At 43.2% G+C, this 23159-nt stretch overlaps 1 long non-coding RNA gene across 2 annotated transcripts in view; it reads left to right on the top strand.

Annotated features, from left to right (window-relative positions):
* LOC110473875 (uncharacterized) overlaps window positions 1-23159 on the top strand; it is a 61758-nt gene that overhangs the window by 19339 nt on the left and 19260 nt on the right. Inside the window, exon 2 of one of the 2 annotated variants that reach the window (XR_002465981.3) lies at window positions 12200-12261. The exons of the other annotated variant lie outside the window; for it this stretch is intronic. This is a non-coding gene — a long non-coding RNA (uncharacterized LOC110473875). The remainder of the gene's footprint in view (window positions 1-12199; window positions 12262-23159) is intronic. 2 annotated transcript variants of the gene reach the window in all.

Here is a 23159-nt window from a genome sequence, read left to right as displayed (position 1 = left end):
TCTATTTGTGTTGTCCTTTGGGTGGCCTGCAAGGTGGGAATTGCCTTAAGCTTGGTTTGTTTGGTGAGAGAAGGAAGGCCTGTTTGCTGGGTATGTTCTCTTCTGTACTTCAGCTTTTGCCAACTTAGTCCCAGGCCTCAGGCTAAAGACACAGGTGTGAAGTGAGGTGAGCTATAAAAAGCAAAAACCCCAAAACACATGGAGTAGGCTTGTGAATGGGGGAGAGGAGGAGGTTTGCTGCTGATTCTGGGTTGTGTGGAAGGCAGTGAGGGTCTGGACCTGTGTTTCAGCAACCCAGGCTATCCTGAGATCCTGTGTGCCCCCACTGACAATGCTGTAGCAGGTAGCTGGAGAGCAGGGCCCCTCATTAGGAGCCCTCTGGCTATGCCTGGGGTGGGAGAGGCTGCTTTTCTCCTTGTCTTTAAGGATTTAGTCTGCCTAGAGCAGAACAAGTAATGTGGGAGCTGCCCCACACCAGCCCCTCCTCAGAGCAGGCTCAGAGACTGCAGCTTTCCTGTTAAACCGGTTTAAGGTCACCCTTGAAATCAATCTCACGCTTAAACTGTAGTCTTTGCATGTGCAAGATACTGCTTCTCTGTAGTACCTCAAGGAGCACCCATGGACAGAGGCAACTGTAGTGCAGATATTGCACCGACTGGTCTAAAACAAGTGTTTTTTGTTCTTTGAGACTTTAGAGATAACAGGGATGAGTCTCTGTCAACTTCGTGTTTGAGTGGATTTGAGAGGAGGGTTATCTAAATGCTGGTTTCTCTTCTGGAGAAGTGGAAGTTTCTTAAGAGGCTGATGATTCAGCTTCTCTGGCTGTAGGCTGCAGATGAGAAATGTTGGCTTTCCAGATAATGAATGAGATCGTCCCATTTGGGACGTACTTTGCAAAATGTAGGGCGTTAAAAATGGTGGTATGAAGGTCAGTGAGTAAATTCATATTCAGCCTTTGACCCTTCATAAGATGACATAGCCACATAGTAACTTTCAGTCTGATGGCCCAGAAGAAGATAGTGAGGTGATGAGTTTTCTGCTCATGTGTTGTTGAACAGCAAAAAGGATGAGCACAGACCTGCTTCTTCCACAGAAGTTTTTAATATACAATGATATATGCAAGAGAAGCTCTGGGAGATAAGGAAATACAGATAAGGTGCTCACAAATCTTGTAGTGATGCCTTGGGAGTCACTGTAGTATGACACAGACTTAAAAATGTTTGGGTGGTGGGAGCTGAATTCCAGACTGGGGAAGTGGCTTCTACTTTCTAGTGGGACGTGGATTCCCTGCAGCAAGGTCTTTGCTTCACTCTTGTGTAATAATGACTTTCCCTTTGAAGACTTGTGTTTAATGGGAATCTTCAACAAATGCTGAAGCAGAAACAGCTCTCTGACCAGAAATTTTGGGTGAGATGCCAGAGGAATGAGAATTAATTCCAGTGAGTCCCTTCCCAACGCTGTGGCGTGTAGTTGCGTTCAGTGGTAAATTCTCACCACAAATCAAGAAATACTTTTCAAGATGCCCTACAGAGCTGTTCCCTGAGTGACCTTGCTGTGCTAGGTCACTGCTACCCACCGATGCCAAACCATGAGTGGCATTTGGTGGATGGGAGAGGGAGGTAATGTGGAGAAGGGATGTTTGCCCACTGGACCACTCTTGGTCATGGAACGCTGCTGTCAGGCAATTGCCAAGGTGACATGGGAAAGTATTTTGTTGATCATTTAAGCAGATGAATTATTGCTGTGTCTTCCCAAAATGGTGTTTCATTTTTGCACTTTTTTCCTGAATAAAGCTGTCCTTGTTTCCTACCAGGTTCTGCTCTGGTATGTGGAGGAACAGTGCCTGGCTAGTGTTGCCAGAGATGCAGCTATCCAGAAGAGCAGGCAGGTATATGGGGGTGGTGATCATGGTGCTCTGTGCTTGTAAAAGGGTAACAATGTGAATCTGTAGGCTATGGATGCTGACATCTCCAGACAAAGGTCTTATAAATCTAGCAGTCACCTTGAAGGCAAGAATTCATTCTGCCTGGTCTGCCAGCCATACTGGCTGCCTCCAAAGTTATACATGTTTTTCCTTGTAAATATTTTCAGTGGACTGTTTTCCCAGGACTATTTTCTTACCATCTTCTCCATCCTCCCTGTCTGCAGAGTAATTTTTAGACCAAGAGAAGGTGAGAGGATGCTGTTTGTAGCAATCAGTGTTATAAACATGCCCTGTATGGTTATTTTGGAAGAGTAACAGTTCTCGCTGTCACTCCATAGAGTGACTTAGCTCTCTAGAGGTGTTCCTGGTTTTGTTCCCAGGAACAGGACAGTCCTGTCTCTTACCCAGATTCCCTACTCACTTGAAGAGAGAGGAAATAGAAGTTGGAGCAAGGATTCACTGTGATCATAACTTCTTGCTTCCTCATCCTAACTCAATACCGAGCTGCCTGGAGGCTGCTCTGCTTTAACACTGCTGGCAAAATTACATTCCTGCCACTCTTCCTCCTTGCCCTGGCTTGCCCTCCCTGGTAGGGCAATGCCAGGAATCCCCTGCTATGTGTGCAGCTGTGGGGGTGACACAAGCACAGCTTTGTGTTCCATGTGCCATTTAGAGGATGTTTTCTCATTGCTGATGATTAGAGCAGCATCTTTCTCCTTGTTTACGAGGATGCAATTGTATGATCAGAAAAGCTGAGTTTCTGAGGCTGCTACTTATTCTAAATACTGAAATGGATTCCTGCACCAGGAGGAAAAACCTCATAATATATAGATAGACCTTCTAATCTGTTCTGCATTGGAAAATAATGAAGGTTTGTCTGATGGAAAATTGTCAAGATCCTTTTAGCTACATCTTGGTGATTTAAGATGGGCTGAGTGCTGTCCTGCTGAGCTCTTAGGCACAGAGGTTTGACCTGGGTGGGGACTGCAGATCCCTGTGTGCACCATTACCAGCTTGACAGGTGTGCTGGGCTGTTCCAGTGCTGCCTCCTTCTGTGTGATGAAGACCATAAAAAGTGGTATCTCCATCACTAGTCCCAAATTTTGTCTCTTGTACTGAGGGGAGAGCCACTAGCTTTGGACTTTGAGCACATACTCGGAATTGCTGAACTAAATGCCTGCAGTGCAGCTGTGCTGAGAACCTTTTGATTCATGTGTGGGCATCTGGGTTTGGAGTCTCTCTGACTGAGGCTGCTTTCCTGTCCCCTGCCTGTGTATGGGCACAATCCATGACTTCTGTAGGTCTTTCTCAAAGTGGCACCTACTGTTTCCCATTTCTCATGGGAATCTTCATCCTACCACTGATTGCCTGGTTTCTACCCTGCTTTTTTCATCTCCATAACTCTGTGGTCTTTCCCTTGTACAGAGGGATAAGGGTTACAGTGGTAAGCTTCCTTGAGGAGCAGAGGCTGGATGAAGGAGCAAAATTTTAAGGCCTCTGGTCTCTTAATGTGCCTGGGCAGAGTTCAATTGTGTGGCACCTGTGGGATATCTGGGCCCACATGGCAGGTTTTGTGGGCTTAGAGTTCTTTATGTGACTTCCCCTATTTTCAGCATTATTTTCTGCACCCTTCCTATTGCTTTTGTTTCATCTGTTGCTTTCTTGTGTGTGAAAACAGTGCCCAGAGCTCTTCAAGAGCTCTACCCCATACCCAGCAGATAAAAAGGAGGAATTTGTGGCAGGTGATGTCCCCAGGACTGGAGCAGTCAATGCACAGCTGTCCAGCCTCCACCTGAGGAAGCAGGTAAGCATGTCTGGGTAACCTTGTGATAACTACAGAACAAACAGTCTGTAAACCAAAAAAGAGCTGGAGCCTTTTCCTGCAGAAGGACAACTTTCTATTATAGTGAGGGGGACAGCAAGCAGAAGTGGCTTGTCTGGATGTTTTACTGTCTTTGCAAGTAAATGTATATGTGCTTAGGACGTTGATTGCAAAAAACACCTTTTTTTTTTTTGTCAGTGAAGTAACTTATATGTCTGTGTTGATTCTTTAGGAAATATTGTGTCAGTGAGAGTGTGGCGTCTTCTGATCTCTTTTAACTCTTTGACCTTAGTTAAATTCCCTGAGTTCTCAGCAAGCAAAGATTAATTGAACACCTTTACACATTCAGTGGAAGCTCATGCTGCAGTGACCTTACTGATTTCCACTGACAAGAGCAAGAAGAATTGCATTTTTGAGCTTTTACAGACACAGCTTTTCATCACTGTGCTGGAAACAGATCTTGTCCCATGGGGAAGGACATGTTGGTGTGCAGAAGGAGGTGCTATTGTTTTCAGCCCTTTTGGAGGTTTGATTAGCAAATAGATACTTGGAAAAAAAAAAGCAAATTAGCTGTCAGTTGATAGTAGATGAAGCAACATAGTTGCTGGTGTTCTTAAATGTGTTTGTTTTCAGTGCAACTGAATTTGCTTTGTGGGCCAAACCTTTGGGCACTGCTGTTCTGCAATCATTAGCTCAAGCTCATCTGTTTCAGCTGTGTCATTAGCCTGCAGAAATCCATACCCTCTGCTGGAGCTTCCTCTGCACCCACCTGCATGTTTGGAAGGACTGTGCATCTAGACATTAGCAGAGGAGCTGAGAGGCTGAATTGAGAGGCTGCATCCCATTATTAAGTGTTTGTGCACTTTCTTTTAATGTGTGTTGCCAATGCTGGCTGCCCTTTGCTGGTGTCATAAGCAAAGCAGCCATTGCTCATCTAGGTAATGTGTTGTGTCCTTACAAAGTCATTGGCACAGGATTCCCTGGCACTTACTGGGTTCTACCTCAGTGCCAGATTCCCTCTGTCACCTCGATGGATTGCAGTAACACCCAGCAGTAATGGTCTCCACAGTGCTGAGCCTCTCCTGAGGCTGAGTCCTCTGGGGCATGTCCTCACAGGTCTTTATCTCTTGTCCCCAGAGTCTTGTGACATCGCCATCACTTACACCACATGGCTTTATAATGTTCCTCCTGCCTTACCTTGTTCTGCCAGTCTGTCTCTGTCTGCCTTGCCTGCCCAGGCTCTAAGCCTCTGGAGGAAGGGCTTGGCTGTGTCCCTCCTGCTACACTCAGGCATAACTTGTCACTTGGTGGGGAGTAGCCCCTGAACTTTCACTGGCAGAACAGCTTTGATTATATTAGGCAGGTATAATTATAGGGCAGCTAAGGTCTCCAGTGCAGCCTCTAAGCACAATAGTAATATACATTGTAATTTGGGTAGCTGTGTATGTTCTGAGACCTCATATTAACCAGAGATAGGGCCGGTCATATTTTCTCTTTTCCCTGAGTGTGTATTTTAATGGGTGCAATGGGCATGCCTGCAGTGTGCTTGTCCTATTAAAATAGTTTCTATTATGAGATTTCCTATTTGGAGAAGTGATTACAGATGCAATCTCATATAACACTAGGTTACGCTCTCCTGATCCTGCTGTAGTTATCCTGTTATGGGCCTAAGAGTGCTAAAAATTGTTTTCATATATTTTTGCTCTCCTCAGTAAAAAGCAACATAAATACCTGATAATCTGATGTTTGACCCAGTGCAGTACAAACCCAGAATTAGCCCACTGGCTACTGCACTTAACAACACTGATTATGGAGTAACATGCAGTCTGTCAGAATCCAAACTTGCAGCAACCCAGCACTGAATGTGTAACCACTGCTGTATCCTTGAAGTAGCCTCAAAGACACGATAACACTGGGAAAAATACCAGCCAGGGCATGGAATGAGAGCTGGTCTCATGGGACTCACTTCTACATCGGTCTGCAGGTGGTCATAAAAGATCAAGAAGTTATGCTGACAGAGAAAATAAAATCTCTTTTGTGTGTGCTAAGGAAGTTGCTGCCTCAGTCTGGGACATCAAAGTTCAGTTTTGTCGTTCCAGGTGAATTAAAGAGGAGACCCACAAACTGGCTCTGTTCTCTGGGTAAGGCCATGACAGCTGTGTTGGGCTCATGCCTACCAGACACTTGCTAAAACTGCCTCCTCTTGACCTTCTGATCTGCATTTTAGCTTCTTCCATTCTAGATGTGCCTGAAGCACATTTAAAGTGCTGGATGTCCAGGCACATGTCCAGTCACATTCACTTCTGGCTGGAACTGTGATCCAGGACAGTGTTTACTTGTGAGAGATGAAGCAGGATAGCCTCTCTGATTACTGCTGAGAGTTGAGTTTAGGTGTGCAGGCTCTGATAGCCCAAGCTGGAAGCTGACCAAGGATGCTAAAGTGAACTGGATTTGGATGAAGTGGTGTAATATCTCTAATGACCAGAAGGACCAGGCTTTGTTTCCCTTAAACATTCTCTTAAATCATCATGGGGAATTTTACACTGTTGTTAGGTTTGCAAGGAGAGGCAGAGGGAGAGGACCATTTTATGGAGCAAAGGCTTTGAGGCAGTAGAAAGGAGGCACTTTTCTCAAAACCCTGACATGCAACACACTTATTCTCCTCCAGCTATTTCATGCCATCTATACAGATGCTCCCTGCTGGCATTCCACCCTCCATCAGTGTCAGCTGGTCTTACTAAGGCTCGTTTCAGCCCTGTAACTGCATTTTTCCTGCAGCTTCACTCCAAGTTAACACTTGGCCAGGCTCTGCTCTCGCCGGGAGCCTTCAGCACTGGGAGAGCTCCAGCAGGACATGGCCCGGTGCTGCTGGGGAGGAGGAGCCTGTGGCACCTGGCAGGTGGGGGACAGTTGCTAATTAGTTTGCATTAACACATTTTAAATAATTCAGTTCAGATTAGGGTTTATGCTCTGCCTAGCTCCATGCTGACTCCCCAGCTCTGGCTGGAGCATTGAGTTTTGGGAGCAGTGGTAGTCTTCCTTGACTTCCCCAGCAACTGTGGACAAGCAGGGTCTGTGCCCAATCCAAGCCTGGGCAAGTTTCCTGCTACTTTGTTCATAGACTTTCTGAATTGGAATTGGGTTTTGCCTTGGATTTGCACTTCACTGCATTGCGTGCAGCATGTATGTGTCCTTAGAAGGGGAGGATCTGCTTCCACCTAGAAGAATCCTGTAACAAAGTGATTTAACAAAAATGAGAATAAGATAGAATTTGCAGGACAGAGAAACCCTCGTCCCAGAAGCTAAAGGCAGGATCACAGAAAACATTAAGTGGTGAATAAGAACAGGCAACAAAAACTTCAGATACTGTGCATAGGTAAAGCAAAAATATTTTTGGCTCTTGTCATGTATTTGGAGCAGAACTTCCTTTCTGTCTGTGTGAAACAGAATGCCATGAGGTTTTAAGTTCTCCATGTGACCAGATGGGGTTTGCCGCAACAATAGGGTTTCTGCTTGGTTTTGGGAAGGGCAGCAGTTTTGCTGGCATTACAAAAGGCTATGTGTGATAAAATAAGGAACCTTCTTTCTCCAGCACATCTGATTTATGAAACTGCTGGAAATCAAAACTTCTTTGCCATTTGGATAATTTTTTTATTCCTCCAAACTGTACTGGATGTTCTTCACATATTAATTTGTGGATTACAGAATGTTCTAGGCAAAACATCAGTGGGACAGCAAAATGTTAATACAAGAGTTCAGCTGACATAAAATAAAACCACAGTGTTCTGCTATCCTGCTTAATAATGACCCAAGTGAAATGGGGACAGTTGTGTGGTCTAGTGGCTAGTGAGGGGTGTGGTCCTCTGGATTCCTGGAGCTGCTTCCCAGATCTTCTTTCCCATGCGGGGTGACCTTAAACAAGTTTACCCCTTGTAAATTGGAGCCCGATGTCTGGCTAGGAAGGCTTATTAGGAAACTTAATTTTTGAGAGAGCATTTTGGGAACTTTGAGATGACAGGTGCTAAATAAAGACACTCCTTTCTATTAAGTAGCTCTAAGAAAACACATTCAGATTCCAATTTTGTGACACTAGTGTTTTGGGAAGTCATCTTTCGGCTTTTTATGAATTGAACACTCTTTATCTGGATGACAAACATGGATACTCCTGACCATTTTGCTGGAATGATTGTTTCAATTGTCAGCACTTTGGTTTAGTGGCATCAAAAGAACAATGGCTTAATTTCCACATCAACAAATTATTCTGGATTTAAACAGAACTGCGTAGCAGCGGTCACAAGACCAGCAAAAGGTGCCTGAGAGCCAGGAAGTTAAATTGATTGTAAATGGCAGTAAAGCAGACTGGCTGAGCTTTGCTTTCTGAGACAAATGCAATGTATCAGTGGGGAAAAGCAAAGCAAACAGTAGGAAAAAATGTGTTGCAGAAAATGGAGACTGGACATGCAAGAGAAAAGGACTGTCCTGCAGAGCAGCACTGTTGGAGCACTTAGGCTAATTTTCCAGAGATGTATCTCTTGAAAGGGGGAAGCAAACATCCTCATGCCTCAAAGGCTGGGTGTAATGTGAGTTTCCAATATACTGATGTGCTGTGAGAGTAGAGACCATACAGGTAGGCTGAAAGAGCGACCTGTGGAGTGGATTCCTGGCTGAAGGATCTTGATACAAGTTCCATCCTAATCAATTCATTTCTCTAATCTAAATCTTTAAACAAAGAAAACATTTTAGTCATCAGCCTATTTTTCCTCTTCCAATCCCCACCACTGAGAGAGCTGAGGTCTGAATGGCTGCTCAGAACTTCCCCAGCAATGTGACAGGGAAGGTCGAACTGCTTCTAAGCAGTGAAGTCTTTGGGAAGAAAGTCTGGCATGCTCAGTGTTTGCACCAGAGTTTTGCCATTGGATTTTGCTGGAAGTGGATCAAGCTCTTACTTTGAATGTACCCACGATCAATTAATTTCAAGCTGTGTCCTCATCTATAGCCAGAACAAATCAAGATTTTTCTGTTCCACCCCCAAATGTGCAGGTGACATCATATTGTTGGGGAAATGTTGCTTTCTTGTCCAGCCAGCAGCTTGTCCTGGCTTGGAGCTTGGTAGCAGTTCTCTGCACGGTGTGGTCTGTACTGCACAGGACACCTGGAGTATGCTTTGCATTTGCAAGTAGTTGCTACATGTTTACATAGCAGAGAAGCAAGGGTTTCTGGTCTGTATGTGCTAGGTAGACAAGCAAGCAAGCTTGTGGCTAATTTAGGTCTTGAACTCTCATTGCATTGAAAACTATTCTCTTGCAGGCACTTGTTCCCAGCATTAAGATTTAGGCACTACTTAGCTGTGAGGAACCATTTGCAAAGTAAGGTTTGCTCTGAGCTCTTGCAAAGCAGGACAATCAGCCTGTATAAACCTCTTGGCTGTGAGAAGCTGGTATGGATCAGAAAGCCAAAGTCCCACTGGAATACTGGGCAAAAAACTGTTGTAATCCACAGTGCCCACTAATGAGGTCCTCATGCCTAATATGACAATACATCCCTTCCAGAGGTGAGGGTTTATTTGTACTCATTTCTCTTTAAAATCTACATCATAAACAGGGCCCCACTTTCTTTCTACTCAAATGAAAATAGAAATTACCTTTTTAAAAGTCATTTTGGAGTTCTTGTTCCTTGAAGAAAAAACACCAAGATGTCAGAACTAACAGAAAGGACACGAGTGAAATTATTTACCTGAAGTCTTATGGCTAGAAGAAGCCATGACTTCCTACATGTCAATCCAGTTTATTTCATGGAGAAACTGCTACATCTCCAGTTGTGTCCTGATCTTTACTCCATCCAAGCTGGAGAATCAGTAAGGAGCAGGGTTAGGTTTAGCACTATCATAGTAAGAAAAGGTGATTGGATGTGGTTTTGTGAATGATTATCATGGTCTAATGTGGAACCAGCGAAAAAAGCAGAGTGCCAAGGAGGCATGGGTAGGTCTGTGAACCTGGCTGGTTCTGGAGCACCTCCTCTTTGCTGTAGGAATCCAGCAGCAAGTTCAGCCTGAGCAACTGGGTAAGTAATCCCCTTGATAGTAGGGCTGTGGTGCATCTTTGGTTCTAGCCATGACCCAGTGGGTAGAAATACTCCTGGGGATGAAATGTCTGCTGAGCCTGCTGTGCCTCGAGCTGGTCCTTCTTCCTCCTGTCCCATCCCTCACCACTGAGCTCAGAGATGAGCTCTGGTTTTGGGTTGTCTGAGGGCAGGAGAGTGCACCTGAGAAACACAACTCTTTGTGATTTCTTGCTGTTCTTAGTGCCTGTCAGTCTATAGTGAGGCAATGACTGGGGCTCTGGACAGTTTCACCAGGATCAAACAATGAAAAGAGTTGTTGTCCCCTTCCAAAGCTGGCCAAAGCCCAGAGGAGCTCCTGTATGCAAACAGAGTCTGAGTAGTTCACATTAATGTACCAGTTTATAATATCTAACAGAAATTCCCAGTAGCTTGAGACTCTGCTACAGACAGATGTGTTACCATTTTGCTGATGTGGAATTAACGATAGAATTATTTAGAGACCTGGTGATAGGCTTTTGACTCTACAGTGTCCAACTCTCAAACCTGTGCTTTCCTATATCTATCCTCCATAGACACTATTTGGAACAATTTCTCCTTCCAAACAAAAAATAATTTTGGGAAACACACATTCTCAACTCAGCTATGAAATGTCATCTTTGTGGTGGTGATGATTATGGGATGCAGCAAATGCATGCATAATTATTCTCACTGCTCACAGAGCAGCAGATAGGCCCATTTCCTGCCTCCTGAAATATATAACCAAACACTTCTCCTCATGCTGTCTGCTCTGTGAATTTTCATGAGCTTGTTCCCTAGGGCTCCATGTGAAATTATTCTAATTTTTCGAAGTAGGGGGAAAAAAATGAAATAGTTCTGTTGGAAATGGCATTGATTTGTCTATTAAGTCATTACAGCTGTTTCTCTCTTGAAGGCACAGGAAGAGGAATTCCTGATTTATTTTTTTATTAATATAGGGATATGGGAGGCAGTCTGACAGTAAGAATGCAGTGAATTTTGGAAGCAGTTCTTGAAGTGCTTTCTTATTATGTATGTGAGAACGAAGAACAAGGATAATAAAGTAAAGAGTATTTTCTGACTTTCAGAGGTATAGCTTGGTCTGTGTCAATAGTTATAACTATCTTGGTGTAGGGTAATTTATTAGATGCCAAGGGTTGTGTTTGACAGCCTGAACTTTTCAGCCTAGTCACATAAGGGAAGGCCCAGCAGAATATATAATGCAAATGTTCACATAGTATAATGAAAAATACCCTTCTGAACTATTTTCCATTAAAAATAAAAATTTAAATTACTTAACAAAGCATGCTTCTTCTCCCTGTCTTTTAGCAACAAACAAAAGCTTCGATGTGCAGTCTAAAATTGCTCATCAAGGGGAGAGACTAGGCTAGGATTTAGTAAATGGCTTTTTTTTTTTTTTCTTTGAATAAAGCAATTAGTTTTAAAGGGAACATGTCATCTTCAGTACACTGCTAAGGTAGAACAGTCATTGTGCTTTCTGGCACTCCATCAAACTGCTCCTTGTGCATAGTTATTGGAGAAAGTGCATTTACACGTTCTGTCGACGTCCAATGCCGGGAAGAGGTTTCTTAAATAACAAGACACTGGCTATTATGTGCATTAGCTTTATTATTTTTTCAAAAGTGTCTTAGCCTTTGGGGACTGAAGGTACTTAATAATATGTTGCAATTACAGTGTGCCAATGTGTTGTCGTCATATCTCAGGTGCTTGACAATCAAACAAGTGCAGATTAACCCTTAGATGTCTATTGAATTTCCACTTAGATGCTTTTATGTCTAGAGCTTGGGATGTGTCCACAGTGCAGCAAAACCCAACATCCATCTGTTGTCTTGGAGCATTGCCAGCAGCTGTCCCAGGAGGAATGTCCTCTGCCACCCCCAGATATGCTTAGCCCAATTAGGAGAAACGAGCTCTGTGCTTTTGGTTTGGATGGCCTGTGACTTTCTGAGTAGAGGTGTAGGCTGCTCTGGAGAGGGAGCATAATCAGACACTTTGCCCCAGGAAAGCCTGGGTTTGTGAGGGTGTTGTGATTTAACCCCACTTGGCAGTCATGTACCACACTGTCAGTCACTGCCCTGGCCCTGGTGGAGAGGAGAATAGAAGAAAAAACAATGTAAACCTGATGAGTTGAGGCAAGAGCAGCTTAATAGAGAAGATGGTATCTGTTAGCTTGCTCAGAGATCAGAAAGCTAAGAGTTCAAGTCCCAGGCCAGAGAACTCACCAAGGGGAGTTAAACTAGTGGTGTAGATGAAACCTGAAGTAAAATGTCTCCTGGACAGAGCTGTTCAGTCTCTAAATCAAGACAATATGAAATGTGTTCTGCATTGTGGGTTTTCTGTTTGTTTTTCTCCTCCAGCATCCTTGGTATTGAAAAACCTCCCAGAATGGATGTCAAGGAGTTCTGTTGAAGCATGGCAGGTACATCACCCTTAAGCCATAGAAAATATGCATTTTGAGTTGCTCTCTGCTGGATATCCAGGTACAACTTGTCTTTATTTGCAATCTATATTTTCTAGCTGTCTGGGTGTGGACAGAAGGAGGTAAAGGGAAAATCAGCTGCTGTCTATTTGTACCAAACAGCAAGAGCCCAAAGCAGACAGCCTTTGTTTGCTGGGCAGTATAAGAGCTTTTGTAGGTGGTGTCCAGTGTTTGTTATTTTTTCAATTTTTGGTTTTATTTTCCTTTGGAGTATGAGTACAACTCAGAGGGAAAGTTTGGATATGCAAGAAATTCAAGGAAGTTTTAAAGACTAGGTGCAAAGGCCAAGCAAAAGCTCTGAAGTACTAACTGAGTTATGGCTTTTACCATGATGCCTGGTCAGTAAATGAGCTAAAAGTACGTCAATTCTAGAGTGGCAGGCACACTTTTTTTTTTGTTGTTAGTTTTTTTATTTGTTTGTTTTTGGGTTTTTTTTGCTTGGTTGATTGATTTGGGTTTTTTGTTTGTTTATTTGTTTAATTCTGGAAAAAGTTGTCTCCTGCTGAGGAAGCTTGGCTGACACCCAGATTAGTCCTACTCTAATCTTTAGAGTAACTTTCTCTGTGCAATGTGAAATGAGATGATGTGATGGTGCAGCAGACAAGCTGCAATACCTTATCCAGGTCAGAACTGCTCTCATTTGAGTGAAGCCTTGCATCTGCAGTTAAGTCAACAGTTGAACTCAGGTCTGGGATGCTTCCTTTATGCAGCAGGAGTATGTAATTCTCCTCTGTGGTGCAGGCCATTCAGCAGATTGTCAGTCTTTACAGCATAGCATTACAGGTAGAGATGTCAGGATCACCAACAGGGTTAAGGTTTTTCCATGAGAAGCCAGTGTTTGCAAGAGCTCCCAGTTGCAGATTGTAACTGCTTCAGCAGATGCCTACTGTGCAAAAGGTCATTCTTCTCTCTCATTTTGGTCTTGGTTTTGTTTTTCCTTTCTTTGTGTTTTGGAAAGTTCCAGTTAGAGAGGTTCAGCTGTTTTGGAGAAGGAAATTGGAAATTGTTTGTTAATAACAAAAATAAGCTTAATTGTCCTCCTCAAGTTCCATATTTTAGAGCAGGATCTTGGCCTTTAAAGGACAAAGTTCATGGGGTCCACAATGGTGGACATGCCTATGGGAGGTTGTGTGTTGCCAAATTATATATGTCGACTTTAAAAAAAAAAAAAAAGGAAAAGCAGTTTTATTGTGCTCATTGTCTGCTGGCTAATCCTCCTGATGTTTGCCCTGCTGGGATGGGAATATGGGTGAGACTGAACAGGTTTGTCTTTGGTGCTGTTGCTCTCAGATTAAAGTGGTTATTGTGGGTCCAGGCTCTATGAAATATCAATCAGATGGACATGACCAGGGCCTGGCAGATATTCTCAACCACAATACTGGATTTCAGGGCCTTTTTCCAAAGTGTGGAAAATATTTATCTTAACATCTTGTTTCAAAAAATTTAATATGGGCTACACAGTTGACTCTTTTCTATTATATGTGTTACCAAAATCCCACCCCTTAAGATTATGTCAGATGCATCTTCCCTAAGTCTAAGGAAAGCTCTTCTGTAGGCTTGTGCTCTGGCAGAAACAAGAGTTATGGTTGGTATGCACAGGGAATCTCCAGGGTCATTGGTTCCTCTCCCTGATTTAGCTTCTCAGACCAAACCTGTAAAACCTACAGGAACAATTGAAGGTCTTAGGGAAAGTCCTGTGCAGAAGCCTGAGGGAGACTGATAAAAACACAACTGAGACTGGTGAATAGGAGAAAGGAGAGGAAGCATGGCTCAGAGCAGGAAATAACGATGGATCCCATAACTAGGAGAATCTCCACAGTGAAGGTTAGGACTAGACTTCTTAGGTTTTTTTTATTTCCTGATAATGCCTAAACTAAAGTAGGTCTCCATACTAGAGACAGCACTAATGGAGACTGGTCTCCACTGCTCACAGTTGTAAGAAAATAATGGATCTTGCATGCTCTGAGAGTTCATTGCAGCTTCACAACTTCGCTTGGAGCAATAGTTCTTTGGTGAGCTTCAGGAATCCACTTGATTTCCCCTCATGCCTGTGGAATTCAGGATAGGGGTTGTTCCTGGAAATACTGTTATTCCTTAGGGTGAAAATCCCTGGAGAGCACAGACTCCACTGTATGGGGCATGTAGTGATACAAGGGGGAATGGCTGTAAGATGGGGAGGGTAGATTTGGATTAGGTTTAGATATTAGGAAGAAATTCTTTGCTATATGGTGAGGCACTGGCCCAGGAAGGCTGTGGAGTTGCCATCAGAGGTGTTCAAGACCAGGCTGGATGGGGTTCTGAGCAGCCTGAGCTGCTGGGAGGTTCCCTGCCCACAGCAGAAGGTCTGGAATGATGGTCATTAACCATGCTTTAACCTAACAATTCTATGACTGATATTTCTGGGTGCCTTATTAGAGTTCTGATAGCTGTGATTAAGACTGAGTAATGAGGTGTGACTCAGTGAAGGAGCTGACTACGAGAGTTGGCCACTAAGCTCAGTATTGCTCACCCTCAGCATTTGGATCACTGTAGGCCTTGGCTTGGTCAGCACACAACATGACCATCCATGCTGGAGGGCAAAAAGGAGGCCTCACAAAGAAGTCCAAGCAGTGGAAAGACATACTAAACCATCTATTCATATAACAAAAGAAGGGAAAAATGAAAGCCAAGGACTGTATAAAAGGATGAGGATTTTCTACCTTCATGTTATGAAGCGTGGTTGCCTGGAACCAAGGAACAAGTTTCATGTGAGAAATCAGCTCCAGCTGATTCCAACTGGTTCCCGCTTTCATGTCTACTTTACAGGTCTTAAATGTATTTGTTAGGCTTCATGTGTCACTCCCAGCCAGCTCAGCAGCTGGCCTGCTTGAGTAGGATTGCTTCTCATACAAAGCTTCTTGCTGATGGTTCCAACAACTTGGGGCACTTGTCTATCTACTCCCAGTGATTCCTGTTGGTCTGGGATTGAAAGATTTATACTGGTCTCTTGAGCATGCAAGAACAAGTGCACTGTAGGTACTTTGAGGGTAGGAAGAAGTCTACTTTGAAGAAGCTTGATATTTGGAAGCCCTATATGGACCATCCTAACTCCTCATGAAAACTTCCTGGCTCCCTAGGCATGGAGCTCCCTGCCAACAGGTTTGTGGTCCTCATCCTGTGGTGTGAGCAGGCCTGGAGAGAACTTCTGTTTTTTTGCTGTCTCAAATCCTGAGTTCCTCTATGATATTTTCGTTGTTGTTGTTTGGGATTTATTAGGAGACCTCCTGGGGAAATGGCTCTTCTCTTTCTCTCTCTTCATTTGGATGCTTGATTCCCAGGAATGTGTTTAGAGGGAGAGTCTGAGTAATGCCTTTTGCCTGGCAGTGCCGTTGTTGCCCAGAAATGTAAAGCAAATTCCGCTGAGCTATAGCACTCGATTCCTGGAACTGCATGAGGCAGCTCACAGAGCATGGAAGCTGCTGCCACCTCACTGACAGGCTTTAGGGGGAATCATGCAATTGCTTTCATGCCTGAGCAACCTGGAGCCCTGGGTCTTCTGGCTGGTGGTCACTCCTCTGTGAAACCACAGAACTGTGGGTATACTGCACTCTCCTGTCTGCTCTTGTGGCTTCTGGTAACACATGGTGGGAGAGGAAGAGAAGAAATTAACCCCACTATGAACCTGATAGGCAGTGCAATCTCTTATGTGATGCATGTGTGGGAGCAATTCCTTCCTGACCATGGTGTAGATTTGGCTCATGTCCTAAAGAGCAGTATTTAGATCACTTTTATCTTCATTCTCATAGCTACAGGGATTTTTAATGTCTATAAAATGACCCAGCTGCAGTATTTGACTTGATGACCTTCACTAACAATGAATTTTATGGACTGGCTATACAGTAGGGGTGGGGAAAGCTTTTCCTTTTTCTTGAAGAATGTGGGAGTACTTTGTAGACATGCTAGATCGGAAAAGAGACCTTGAGAGACTGTCTGCTTCATTTACCAACACTGATCTAAGCAGCTGAAATGTGTGGTGCTTTCTGATGAGAGAAAGAGGTGGAAGACCTCACCTGATTCACATGAAGAAAATCATTTATCCCATGGCATAAGGACTGTGTTTAAACATGGTGCTTGTGCACCGTTGTACATAGTTCATGTTTAAAAGTACTCAAGTTATCTGTGCATTAATACTGGCCTAGGAGCTTTGAAGCATGTTTAAAAGTACTCAAGTTATCTGTGCATTAATACTGGCCTAGGAGCTTTGAAACCACCCCTCTGTACCACTCCTACAAACATTTACAAACATATTTACCTAGTCCTGGCCTGTGGCTCAGGCCAGGCAGTGAGAGGTCTTGGACCTCTTCGCTTGGTCAGCTTGTTAGAAGGCCCATTAAGATGAGCTGAGCTGGGTGTTTTTGTGGCAAAGCCTTGGACAGCAGCTATCAAGTTGATTTGTTTGGTCATACACAAGTGGAGGAGAGCTTTTCTCCTGTACCCATTCTAAGAGAATCCAATGGGGCAAGGTTTTCCTCTCAGTTTGTTCATTTAGTCTTGTTGTACCTTCAGTTATGTGAAGTTTGCTGTTAAAGCTGGGGTACCCTTGGCAGCCAGCCCAGGGAGACACTGCATACTCTGACTGGAAATCCATTTCCTCTCATGCTGGCCTATTTTGAAAGAGTAAACTCCTCTTCTCTGACTTCCTTTATGTGCTGGCTGTCAAGTTATAAGAGAAGCATTTGACAGTGCTGATGCTGCTGTTTGTATCAGCAAATCACCAGCCTTGAAAGAGCATAATTTGACTAACAGCTCATAATATTATTATTCTTATTAGTTTATGGCAAAAGAAATGCAACAGCAACTCTCTTCCGTGGCATCAGCTCCAAATGTCTGTGGCATCAGATCAGCCAAGGCTCTTTTTGAAAAATTTAGCCATACTCCCCCACATACTGCTAACTTTACAGTCCCCCATGGCATCTGTGTGCAGTGAACTGAGCTGTTGAGACTAAATGCAATTTGCAATCAGGCTTCTGTTAACATGGAAATGTACCGGCTGCTCTCCTGCAGTATGGATTCTCATGCTGTCTAGCATATGGTAGCATTAAACCCAGTCTGGAGTGCCTCTCGTTACCACACTGTTGAGTGGAGCACCCTGAAAAACAAGTGTGAGAGAAATGTATTTCGGGAACCAGCTCTCCACTAGCACAGCTTGTCAGGAGCTATCAAAAGGAGAGTGTACCTCAAAAACTGGCCCTGACAGCCGTCCAAGCAAGTACAGAAAACTGACTTGAACACTGATGCAAAAGCCATGTACTTACCAAGGTAGGTATCGCACAGGGAGAAGGGGACAAGGAGAATCAGACAAGAGCAAGTTCATTATTAACAAGTTAAAAAGCTTGAAGCAGTCTATTCTGCTACCACTATAAGAGGGATTTTGATTCAGGAAGATAGCCTCAGGTATGGAGCCAGCAGTTATGTAAAGACTTGATATAAATGATATAAATGTAGGCAAAACAAGAAATATATCCATCCACAGAGGGAACAAACAGGTAAGGCTTTTAACCATTAAGTGTTTCATTCCAGCTTTAGTTCACTGTGCAGCACATAAAAGTAGCTCTGGAATTTCTTCAGTGTTAGCATATCCTCCATTGTCATGAGAGGTAGTTTAATTTTAATTTTGCTATTTGAGTGATATGAATAATTCAGAGTGTTTTCTCACTGTCGGCTCTGCATGTCCTCGTCTCTTCTTCCCTGAGGCGCTCAGGGTACTGCCCTTAGTGAAAAATATACAAGCTGCAACTGAAGAGAATTGGGTTTGAGGTGAGTAATCTGTTGCCGTGGGCCAGCAGGGACATGGCATCTGAGTCATGAGCTCACAGTGCTGCTTATTCATCGCTTTCTTTGGTCAGTCCCACCCTGAAGACCACAAGCATCTGTTCTACTATGTACACCCATGTTATTTGTTACTTGCAAAACTGCCAATTTGTTTGGTGCCCTGAGCCTCTGATGTGTGAAGAATCTCGGCTGTGGGCTGTGGCCAGAAGTAAAAGTTATTGAGTGAGTGCATTTGATCTTAACACCTGTTTTTCTTAGACACTTCTGTGAAAATTTCTTATGAGTGCAAGTTCTTTCAATGTAGACCTGTATTTGGCTGTTGAGAAGAACTGGAGACTGAAGCAGTATCAGTAGCTCCAGAAGTAGGATTACAAAAGCCTCGAATCCTGTGATGTAGGAGGGAAAAATGGCAGTAGATCAAAGGCTACTCTTCCATCCTGGAATCTTCAACCCTGGATGTTTGACTCTACAAATGACTGCAGCATTCCATAGTGCTTTCTGATAGTATTATGTTTAGATAAGACTAATGTGTCTGTTGGACATGGCTGCTTCTTTCTCTATTTCACTTTTCTATACTTCTGGGTAGAGCGAAGGCATAGGACACTGTGTATGACCTGGCTTGGACTCTTGTGTTTCATTGGTTCTGCAATATTGCTTTGTGAATACTTCAGTGTCCTGAGCTATAGTGCTGTGACAATCTGAGATGGGGACAGATACGAGCAGATTTGTGAGGAAAATAGAAACAGACTGTTGGCTAACTAAGTTTTTTTTATTTCTTAGAGAATGTTTTTAGACAGGAGAAAGACCTGGACCAGAGGGCAGATGAGGGAGACTTTGACCTTTCTCAGTTCCAGATGGCCAGAATATTTCATGTATTCTCACACACAGAAACCCTGTACTTTATATGGAGATAAAAAATGGATGTGCCTTGATCCAGCCTCATCTTTCTGTTATCTTCACTTCAATTAAAAATGTAAGAATTGACCTGGCAGGGTCTCATTTTTAAGCTTTAGGCTACTGCAGTTTTTGCTTTGTGTGGCTAGTGAAAATGAGGGTAATCTCCATCATGAGAGCTGAATAGGCCAAGAGACATCTCATCTCCCCCAGGAGGTGACTAATCCAAACTTAATCCAGGAAGATAAAAATGTATTTTAAGGAAGTATCTTAGCATAAGTTTAAAATCTGAAAAACATGATGGAATTCAAAAATAAACTTGTGTGTTTACGTGCTTATATGAATATGGGTAGAAAAGGGAGTATTTCAAGGTAACTTCCTATTTCAGATTCTTAAACCTCCTTCTGAGAAAACCCGGATGCCAATTTTTCCCTGACTGTGAGTGGTTAGCTTTTCCTCGGTAGCGGGAGGACAAGCAGCTATTGCTTGTCATGTTTTTCCCTAAATGTGACAACAGACAATCCCTAACTGTAACTCTCTCTCTCTTCTTCTCCTCCACATGGCACTTTCACTTAGTTGCTTTAATGATATCCAACTGGGCTCCATCCCAATTATTTGTTTTTCTGGTAATCATCCATATTTCCATGTTTAAAAAAAATAGCATTGGAATAACTTTGGTTTTGCAAAGTAAATAACTGAGCAGACACTCCATGCATCTGGAAAGGAAAGAAGGAAGGATTCTTTTTTGGGGAGGCATTTTCTTTGGGTTTAACCTATATCCTCTGGTTCCCTCACCAGAGACCTTAAGCTGTGCTACACTCCTCTCTGCTCCTGTGCTTTGGTGCCCCATGACAAGGACAGACAAGATCTGTGAGGTTCTGCACAAGGCTCTGTTGGCACTGATGCCACTGTCTGCTGGGGAAGTACCTGCAGCACTCAGACCTCAAATGCTTGTGGATTCAGCCTGGCAGGTTTCATTTCAGACTACTTAGGTCTGCCCAGATGCTATCCCTGTCTTGAAAAGCAAGAGGTCTGGTTTTTATGTGTAATGTCCTCATGGAGTCTGACAGAGACCTCCTCTGTCCTGTCCCTGCTTGGTGATCTGAGCACTTCTGCTGACCAAGCTTAGGCTTTGTGCTCCTTTGCCATGAGTGTCCTCAGGTTATGTGGGGGCACTGTTTGTGGCCATATCTCCAAAAGGAAATTCCCTTTTTGTCCATGTGTGCAACAGCAATGATGTGTATGTGGCCATACCTGACTTGTGACTCAGGTTTGATTGACTAAAGTTAAGTTTCCCACCAGAGCCACCTTTACAGTGGTTGTTAGCTTGTACCTTGCTGATCTTTGGCTATCTTTTCTCATTTGGTTTCACTCCTCATCCATTGCTGCAGCTTTGCCTGTCCTATTTCTAGTTCTGATTTCTGGGGAAGCTTTACAGAAAGAAGAAAACTGCAGTTTCAGCAATAGAAATAGATAAAATTTCTTTACAGTTTCTGCAAACTGTAGTGGAGAGTCAAGAAGCTGGTACAGAGGAAGCTAGATGAAGGATTAAAATGGACAGGTGCTGCATCTTGGGCATTTTGAGAGTGCTGGTAAAATAAAAAGGGTGAAGGTAAAGGCATATTTTGGAGATCCATGGACTATGGATAAGTGTTGCCATGGTGTTGATTAAGGAACACCTTAGTTTACCTATTTAGTTTAGCTGTTAGCTTATCTGTAATGATTTAAAAGGAAAAAAAAAAAGAGTTAAAAGAAAATACAGTGCTTGTCACCTGAGATCCATTCGGAATTGAGAGCAAATTTTTTATATCCTTCATTCTCATATTCTGTTGCTGTGCACAGTGATTCACAATAATTTCTTAGAAACATGCTTGAGGAAAAAGGGTTGTGATTATTTATGCTTGATTGGATTTGCCTTTGTTATTCTGGGGACAAATATCAAAGGTTTTGGGAACTTAGTAGCAAGTTAAGCCATTGATTCTCTGATGGGACTTCAAAAGTAGAATTGTAATACTGTAAAATATTTATCTTTGACCTTCCTCACTTGGTCAGTTCATTTTCTCCTGGCCAAACTTGGGATTAAGAAAATGAATTACCCAGAGATATTTACTCGTTCATAGCACGTGAAATGCTCTAATCACAGGCAATTTTTGAATGGCCAAAAATAAGAACTTCTCACTTCTGTGCAGCATGGTCTGTTTACAGTGTAATGAAGGAAAAAATATCTCCATAGTAACCTGTAAAACAGGCAAGTCTACTTCTTCCACTTCAATTCAGTCTTCAGTAAAGAGATTTTACATCTGGTTTTTGAAAACAGAAAACAGAATAAGCCACAGTTTTGGATTATGTGACTTCCATTAGTACTGAATAGCTTGTGGGTTCAAGATCTGTCCCTCTGCTTCCTCCTCTTTGTTACATTTAAAATGATCCGTAAAAGCCAATAAATTTTAACAGATGTGAGTTGCTGTCCCATCAAGGGGTCTCTACCTGAAGGGTTCTTCTGCAGGTGGAGAGACAGGACATTGTGAATAGTCTTTAAATATGTAAACAGACTGTGAAGAGAAAACATTTCTACTGACTGTGGATAGTGCTAGAAGTCTTAAGCTTACCTTGAGACAGAAAATGTGGTCAAGCCTAGATATGTGATGCTATTTTCTAAGGGTAAGAGGAGTTAATGGATTTCTGGCAAGGCTATATAATTTTCCTTGCTTGAGAACTAAAAAAGAATAAATAAACAAAACAAATATGCACACTTCACCTGCTAAAAAAACCAACCAACTCCCCAAAAACCACACCAGAAATTCTTTAAGTGGAGATAATCATGCCTTGAGATACTGGGCATATGGTATCAGTGACTTTTTGAGCTCCCATTCAGTATTGCACTCCACAATCCATTGCATTTCCTAGGGGCCTCCCTAGGAAGCAGGTATGTTTTCTTCTGGGCAGAGGAAATGAAAGCTGCCTGCTGGTTTTTGTCTGTTCCTGCTTCTGGCAGCTGCGTGTGAACGTCTCCTGTTGGAAGGGCAGATACCAGGTGACAGAAGTGAGATCTGGCACATGAAAATAAAAAAGGATGGTTGAAGGAATGACTTCAAACATCACTGCTTTCAAGTTCAACTTTCATTTGGGGTAGAGGAGTGAATTAAACCAGTGGTGCACTGCCTTGGAGGTTGGCTGTGTGGCACTGGCATCTGAATGGGGACAGAGACTGGAGAGACCCAGGCACCAGGCTCTGGAAAAGGGATGAAAGGTAGGGCTTGCTCAACAGCATGTTCCCATCTGTTCCCTGTACTGGTATCTGTATTCTTTTTTGTCTTTCTTTCAGTGCACTGTGACCAAATCCTCAAATTTCCTATGTGGTTCTGGAAAGATGACTTGTAAGAGCTCTAAAATGCAGCTGGTTTTCAGGTTTTATTGGTCTGAGGAAAGTAGCCCTAGGGATACAGAGGGGACAAGTTTCTGTGACTCCCTGTTTCAGCTGGGCTGGTCTGTATTTCTGTTGATATTTCTCAAAATGGCAGATGGAAATTACAGATTGTCAGAAAATAATTCCAGTTACTACTTATTTTTTTTAAATTTCAGAAAGAGTCTTATTCTGGTGAAAGCTGACAAATTATGCAGAGGCCAAACATTTGTGGATCCTTACATTATCTGAGCATGATTCTTGACTGTTGAGAGCCTGTTGAGACTTGGCTAGCACGTCTTCCTCTTTCCCTGGAACTATTCTTGAGAAAACTGTAGATGTGGTGCTTAGGGCCATGGTTTAGTGGTGGACTTGGCAGTATTAGGTCCAAGGTTTAACCTGATGATCTCAGAGGTCCTTTCCAACCTGAATGATTCCACGATTCCTTTTACTCCATGATTTTCCCCTCTTCCACTGGTTAATATCCACACTCATTCCTGCTGCTCCCAGTATCTCCTATTGCCAACTACAATCCTGCATTAATCAATAATAATCAGAGCTTCCTTGTTGCTGCCATCTGTTTTCTCGCTAAAGGCTGTTTCTAAAACAATTCAACTTGTGGCAAAGCACTTCCAGGGTGTGGCGCGTGTGGAATCGGATGGGGGCTCGGAGCCAGCGGGCACGACAGGGGGACGGCGCATCCCGGGAGGACGGATGCTCTCGGGGAGCA

Source organism: Lonchura striata, chromosome 10 (assembly GCF_046129695.1).
Source record: "Lonchura striata isolate bLonStr1 chromosome 10, bLonStr1.mat, whole genome shotgun sequence".
NCBI classification, from domain to species: Eukaryota; Metazoa; Chordata; class Aves; order Passeriformes; family Estrildidae; genus Lonchura; species Lonchura striata.
Note: the sequence above shows the minus strand (reverse complement) of the source record. Positions and strands in the feature narration are given on the sequence as shown.